This window comes from Erithacus rubecula (assembly GCF_903797595.1).
Source record: "Erithacus rubecula genome assembly, contig: scaffold_744_arrow_ctg1, whole genome shotgun sequence".
Taxonomy (NCBI): Eukaryota; Metazoa; Chordata; class Aves; order Passeriformes; family Muscicapidae; genus Erithacus; species Erithacus rubecula.
This window is the reverse complement of record NW_027635596.1, coordinates 1-7,465: the sequence shown is the minus strand read 5'-3', so window position 1 is coordinate 7,465 and position 7,465 is coordinate 1. Positions and strand designations below refer to the sequence as shown.

The following is a 7,465-nucleotide window of genomic DNA, read 5'->3' as shown; positions in this document are numbered from 1 at the left end:
GGCATCTGCTGTGTGGTGATGACAACATGCAAGAGCAGAGCCGTAAACAGAGGGTAGGAAGTATTCATCATGGCCTCCTGGCAGTGGGGCACCTGGACCATCACCCAGATCACCAGAGTTTCCTGCGGAAGAAGCAACCCAAGGCAGCGCTCAATGCCGAGGTGTCCATGGGGCAGGGCCTAAGGGAGAGGCAGGGGGAGCAGCGGGCCTGGTGCCCCTGAGCCTGTCCCTGGCCCAGGTTTGAGCCCAGTGCCTGAGGCACTGAGAGGATGGAGAGCTGCTGGAGAGGTGACCTGGGGGTGAGCAAGGGCCAGTTGCAGAAACTCACAGCCAGGGCAAAAACATCTTTGTTGTCTCCATCAGAGGTGCACATGCTGTGCAGAGGCCAGTCCTCCATGACACAGAGCAGAATTGGCAGCACCTTCTCCACTTTTTGTCCTCATGAGCCTATGGCTCTCCACATCATTGCAGCAGCCCTGTGAGGTTGGAGCTCAGTGTCAGGGGTTCTCAGTGATAGTACCATGCCCTGTGCAGCTGTGACAGAGCCCCAGTGCCCTGAGGGGCAGGGAGGGAGCCTGGCAGTGGCAGCAGGCTCAGGAAGCAAAGGGGCCTGAGGGTCCTGGACATCTCCACCTGTCTGGCAGGCCCCATTGGACAGGCTGTACAGGGCAATGGGCCCTAAAGGCTGCTGAGCCCTGAGCTCTCAAGGCCCTTGGGCCCCATACCTGTCACACTTTGGGGCACAGCGCAGGAGGGTCAACACCACGTCAGCTGGGTGTTCTCCAGCCAGCCTCAGAATGTCAGTGCGCAGCCTTGCATCTAAAGTACCCTGGGATGTCAGTCTCTGGTGAATGCTTTTCACCATGGCTGGCACCTGGGGTGGGTGGGTAAGACTTGGAGCGCTGGCCAAGGGAGCAACTCCCAGCTTCCCTGAAGAAGTGCCTCAATCCCTGCCACACTCTTTTCCTTCAGAAACTGATGGAGCCCAGTGACCACGGCCTGAGTGGGCACACAATCCTGGGAGGCATCAAGCCCTGGCCACAGGCTGCTTAAGTGGTGTTGAGAAGAGGCACAACGGTCTTTGAAGTAGTTTACTATGAGTTCCTCAGCGTGACTCAGAGTGGGAGTGGTGTCAGTGTTTGTGATGCCCTGAGCCACTCCAGTGTCTGCAATTTTCATGCCCACTTCCTCAGTCACTGCCATGTCAGCCTGCGCCCTGTCATCAGTCCTTGCAGTGTCAGACTCTTCTGAGCGATCGGGCAAATCTGGGCTGACATCAGGCTCTGCCTGGAGCTCAGTCAGGCTGGAGTCAGGCTCAGCTGTGCCCTCTGTTGCTGTGCCGGTCTTTCTACATTGCAAAGGCACAAACCTCCACAACATCTGCAGGAGAACAAAGGACAGGGAGGAAAGACAAGTTCCAAGGAGTGCTCCAAGCTCTGTGCTGGGCTGAGCAGTGACAGCAAACCCAGCCCAGGTGGGGATGGCTGCAGATACCTGCGCTGTTCTGCGGAAGCGGCCATGGGTGGGGTCCTGCTCGTGTGTTCTGTCCATGGCTGCACCTGGCAAAGAGTGAGCGCAGCCAGAGCTGAGGGGCTGCGGGAGAGGCCGAAGAACAGAGCCCAGCCCTGCGCTCCCCAGGCAGGGACAGCCCCGGGATGCCCCAGGGGATGGAGCACGGGCACTGCGGGTATCTGCCCAGCCCCTCTTCTGTCCTGTGTCTGGGCATGTCCCCGGGATGGGATGGGATGGGGCCAATCTTGCAGCAGCCGTCCACACTGTCTCAGCTGTGCCACTCACAATCCTGCATTGGCTGGAACGGGCCCAGTTCTTCAGGTTGTTGTGCTGAGGAAACTCCAGGGTCTTCCTTTTCTTTCCCCCTGAACACCTGGAGCAGGTGGAGAAATCTGCCCACCATGGCAGAGTCTGGCCTGGAGGCCACCTTGAAGAGAGATGCCTCGGGAAACTCTGAGGCAACAAGTTGTGCACTTGTCCCTTAAGACAGACACAACAGAGGCACCTCAGATAGACTGCAGAACAGCAAATTCGGCCCTCTGCTCTTCAGGGCTCCTGCCACAGGGACAGGAGACTCCTCCTAACCAATTCAGGTCAGCAAGTCCCATGGTCTGGCTGCAACTGTTCCTGCAAAAGAGAAGCCTCGGGAAGGCCACGAGCCACCAAGTCCTGCTGTGTCTGCAGAGGAACAAAGGCAGATCAGGCTGGAAGGGTCTCTGTGCTGAAGCTCCAGTTCCACAACACTCTTTAGTTCAAGGTCTTGCTTTGCACCCTGAAGCCCCGGGATTTTAGAAGAGCCACCCTGAGTATGCTCTGAACCCAGCTGGGAGGGATTCCATGGCAAGCACTCATGGAGGGCAAAGGAGCTTGGAGGAATGCTGGCAGGTTTCAAGAATAGTTTCCTGAAAGCACAGCAATGCTCCATCCCTGCACAGGGTCAGGAAGAGGGCAGAAGCAGAGAGCATCAGGGCTTCACAGAGAGCTTTGAGTGATCCAGAGAGCAGCAGCACAGTGCCCGAGAGTCGGACGTGTGACCGTGCCTGTGTCCGGAGCGCTGCCAGGCAGTGCTGGGATCCTGGCTGCAGTTTTTATCTTCTACAGGAAACATGAGTTCTTGTAACAGGTATTGAAAGCATGGCCAGAAGTCATAAAACTTATGGCTAAAAGATCTTTTAAGGACTTATTAACATAAAATACTGCCAACAAGGATATCTATGTTTCTATTCCAATACTAAGAAATTTCATCTAATTGCAGTGTGACCTTTCTAAGCCAATCTCATTCTAACACATAGATCTGTTCTTAAGGCTAGTTTGTCACCTTTATACCTGCTTAACTCTTTCTATAACTTAATCTTTATTAAATGAACTTGTTTCTACTAAATATGTCTCTGCTTTAAGCTTTAAATCTACATTCTTACTTCTAGTACCTAAGCTCGGAATCTTTTCGCAGCGCCTCAGTTCAAATCCTGTGTTCTTTTCCAGGCTTTGATTTACATGCACAACTTTCTGAGAACTTCTTGCATTCTGAACTCCAACAGGTGGGCTTTGGGTTTTTTGTTATAATGGTTTTTACATGATTGAAAACTGCAGTTAGTACAAGTGTATGTGACCGAACAGAAGCCTCCAAAAAGGATGCATCTTTCCAGACCCCTTCCTTTGTGTAGTGTTTGAGCTTATCTGCAGTTCCAGAGGATGCTGCAGAAGAAGCCTGCCTGCGGTGTGAACAGCTGGATTATCTCCTTTCAATGGTGGCTGAGCTTGGGGAGCAAGCTGAAAGACTAAGGAGTGATGGGGGAAGTGAAAGGGAAATAGATTGGTGGAGTTCTGTCCTTGCATCCTTGAGGGAGGCCCACCAGGAGTCAGAGGACTCCCGTGTCCCCCCCATCAGGCAATAGGAGGACACCTGGTGGGTGAAGGGGAGTGGAAATGGGTCCCTACTCGGGGAGATCATAATAAACTTTCCTCCTGGCCCCCATCACCTTGCCAGGTGCCACTCCAGCATAGGTATGAAGCCCTGAATTTAGATGGCCTGTCAGATGGAGTAGAAGAGAATGATCTGCCCAGTGGGCCCAATAACAGTTCACCTGTTAGACAGATCACCACCTCTGATACTAACAAGAAGAGAAGGGTAGTGGTAGTAGGTGAGTCCCTTCTGAGGGGAACTGAGGGCCCCATATGTCAACCAGACCCATCCCACAAGGAGCTCTGCTGCCTCACTGAGGCTCCGGTGTGGAATATCATGGAGAGGCTTCCTGGGCTGATTCAGCCTTCTGATTATTACCCACTGATGATACTCCAGGCATCCATGAATCAGTGTAAAGGTAGAGCTTTGGCCATTTCTCTCTCTCAGCAATGTCCAAGGCCAGCTGAACAGCTTTGGGTTCAGCAAGTTAACTTGATCCACCTTTTCCTTCGGTAGCTTTTGCAACTTGTCCTGTGGGGCTCCATACGGCTGCTTTCCACTTCTTGTTCATTCCCACCATGAGGCAGGAACCTTCAGTGAAAAGAGCGTTGCATGTTTCATCTGCTGGCAGCTGGTTGTACGGTGGGGCTTCTTCAGCCCAGGTCACTTGCTTCTGCTCCTCTTCATCAGCGAGACCAAAATCTTCACCTTCTGGCCAGTTTGTAAGTATCTCCAAAATCCCGGGGCCATTCAGGTTGCCAATACAGGCACAATGTGTGATGAGGGCAATCCACTTGCTCCATGTGGCGTCAGTGGCGTGGTGGGTAGAGGGAACCTTTCCTTTGAACATCCACCCCAGCACTGGCAGTTGGGGTGCCAGGAGAAGCTGTGCTTCTGTGCCAGTCACCCCTGAGGCAGCTTGAACTCCTTCATAGGCAGCCAAGATTTCCTTCTCTGTGGGAGTGTAATTGGCTTCAGACCCTTTGTAACTTCTGCTCCAGAATCCCAGGGGTCAGCCTCAGGCCTCACCAGGCACCTTCTGCCAAAGGCTCCAGGACAGACCATGGTTTCCAGCTTCAGAGTAGAGCACATTCTTCACCTCTGGTCCCGTCCTGCCTGGCCCAAGGGCTACTGCATGGGCAATCTCCTGTTTGATCTGGGCAAAGGCTTGCCGTTGTTCAGGGCCCTAGTAGAAAACGTTCTTCTTGTGAGTGACAAGGTATAGAGGGCTCACAGTCTGGCTGTACTCATGGATGTGCATTCTCCAAAAGCCTATGGCACCTAGAAAAGCTTGTGTTTTCTTCTTGCTTGTTGTTGGAGACATTGCAGTGATCTTATTGATGACCTCAGTGGGGATCTGGCACCATCCATCTTGGCACTTCACTCCCAGTAACCGGATCTCTTGGGCAGGTCCTTTGACTTTACTCTTTTTAATGGCAAAACCGGCTCCCAGCAAAATCTGGATGATCTTCTCCCCCTTCTCAAATACCTCCATCACCGTGTTCCCCCACACATTATGTCATCGATGTACTGCAAATGTTCTGGAGACTCACCCTTTTCCAGAGCAGCCTGAAACAGTCCGTGGCAGATGGTGGGGCTGTGTTTCCACCCTTAGGGCTGTCAGTTCCAGGTGTCCTGCATGCCCCTCCATGTAGAAGCAAACTGAGTCCTGCACTCTGCTGCCAAAGGAATGGAGAAGAATGCATTTGCAATGTCAATGGTGGCATCCCACCTTGCTGCCTTGGACTCCAGCTCGTACTGCAGTTCCAGCATGTGTGGCAAGGCAGCGCTCAGCAGTGGAGTCACTTCATTCAAGCCACGATAATCCCCAGTCAGTCTCCATTGTGCATCAGATTTGCACACAGCCCACATGGGACTGTTGAAGGGTGAGTGGCTCTTGCTGACCACCCCTTGGCCCTCCAGCTCACGGATCATCTTGTAGATGGGAATCACAGCGTCTCGATTTGTCCGGTACTGCCGGCGGGGCACTGTCAAGGTGGCAATTGGCACCTGTTGCTCTGTCACTTCCAGGAGTCCCACTGCAGAGGGGTTTTCTGACAGTCCAGGCAAGGTGTTCAACTGCTTAATGCTCTTTGTCGCTACAGCAGCTATTCCAAAAGCCCACCTGAGCCCCTTTGGGTCTTTGTAGTAGCCGTTCCTGAGGAAGTCTACGCCTAGAATGCGCGGTGCCCCTGGGCCAGTTACAATTGGATGTTTCTGCCACCCCTTCCCTGTCAGGCTCATCTCAGCTTCCAGCAAAGTGAATTCCTGTGACTCCCCCGTCACCCCAACCATGGAAACAGGTACCTTCCCCACATGTTCTGATGGTGTCAGGGTGCACTGTGAACCAGCATCGACTAGTACTTTATGTTTCTGTGGCTTTGATGTACCAGGCCATCACACCCTCACTATCCAATAGATCCTGTCATGCCTCTCCTTGGCTAGAGACAGGGCCCCTCTAGTCCTGGTTATTATTTCTTTCCTGGGCATACATAGTGGAGCTTCCTTCCACGGGATCTGACAGATCATCCTCCTTTGTCTAATACCCTGCACCTTGCTTGTGGGAGGTTGAGGCTACCTTCATTTTAGTGCGGTTCCCTTGGTTAGCATTTCCCTCCCTGAGCTGATGCACCCGTGCTGCCAGGACAGAAGTGGGTTTCCTGTTCCATTTTCCCATGTCTTCCCCATGGCCTCGCAGGAAAAACCACAGGTCAGCTCGCGGGGTTTCCCTCTCTCCCTAGCCTGCGGGTATTGGGTTCTAGATTTGGGGCCTGCCACTTGCACTGGTGCCTCACTGATCTTCCTTATCTCTTCCATTATCTCCTCCCTCATCTCCTCCTTTATATCCCTCATCCTATCTTGGACTTCTTGGAGGTCTCTGGCCACGGCCGACACATTGGCATGCATTGAGCCATTCATCATACTCTCAAAATTTCTGAGCTTGTTGGCAACAGAACACACTGTCTCTTGGTGGTTATCAGCATTAATCATTGCAATGAAGGTGGCATATTGAGATGGCCCCAGGGTTGCCAAATTCCACAGCATCTGCCCTGTGTACTTGACCTTTTCAGGGTCATTGTCATGCTGTCCATCCCTCCCAAAGAGTACCTCTAATACTGCCACTTCCCTCAGCTGCTGGATCCCTTCCTCAAGGGTCTTCCAGCACATTCTACGGTGGTATTCCTGCATTCTCTCTCTGTGGACAAATCTCTCTCACATTCATTAAAAGTCGGTCCCAGAGGGAAAGGAGACCTTGGTCCCTTACAAATACCTGGTCCACACCTGAATCCTGGGCCAAGGATCCCAAATTCCTGGCCTCAGTTCCATCCAGTTGCACCCCTGTTCCCATAAGGTCCCAGACCAGGAGTAACCAAGTTGTAAAATGCTCATGGCCCCGCTGTGCAATGTCTTTACGCGGGTTACGGAGACTGTCGTATGAGAGGGACTCGGTGACGATCTCAACCTCTGGATCCCTTGCTGGTTGTGAGGACCCTCCTTGCTGATCCCCGTTATCTAGGTGCCTAGTTTTAATCTTAGATTTTGTAGTTTCCACAGGGGCAAATGCTGCTGGCTGTAGCTGCCCATGGCTCAGCTGGAACCTGGACAGATACAACATCTATGGGTTCCACTGCAGCACCATCTGACTCTCCCTCTTTAGGGCAGGGGGAGGGTTTCTCAGCAGCTGGAGAAAAGTGCTCCTTCAACATCTGGTAGTGCTCCTTCATCATCTGGCTTTGCTCCTTCAACACCTGGCCTATATCCTTCAACACCTGGCCTATATCCTTCACTAGAGCCCCCACCTACTCTGGATGGTTCATTTCTGCGGTGGGCTGTGGGGCAGCATCAGGCTCTGGGGAAGCATCTCTAGTCCCTTGGGCAGGATTAGGCTCTGGGGCAGCATCCTTACTCCCTGGGGCAGGGGCAGGCTCTGGGGTAGCATCCCTAGTCCCTTGGGCAGGGTCATTTCTGGAGCAACATCCCTAGATCCTGGTGCAGAGGCAGACTCTGGGGCAGCACCTCTATTTGCTGGGGCAGGTATCTGGGTTTTTA

General features: G+C 52.9%; 1 long non-coding RNA gene across 1 annotated transcript; it reads right to left on the bottom strand.

The window, feature by feature from the left end:
* LOC306816619 lies at nucleotides 1-857 on the bottom strand. The gene is made up of 3 exons (XR_013777734.1): nucleotides 726-857; nucleotides 329-476; nucleotides 1-122 (listed from the first exon to the last, which is right to left on the bottom strand). It is a non-coding gene; the product is annotated as an uncharacterized lncRNA (long non-coding RNA).
* Nucleotides 858-7,465: the final 6,608 nt, after the last annotated feature.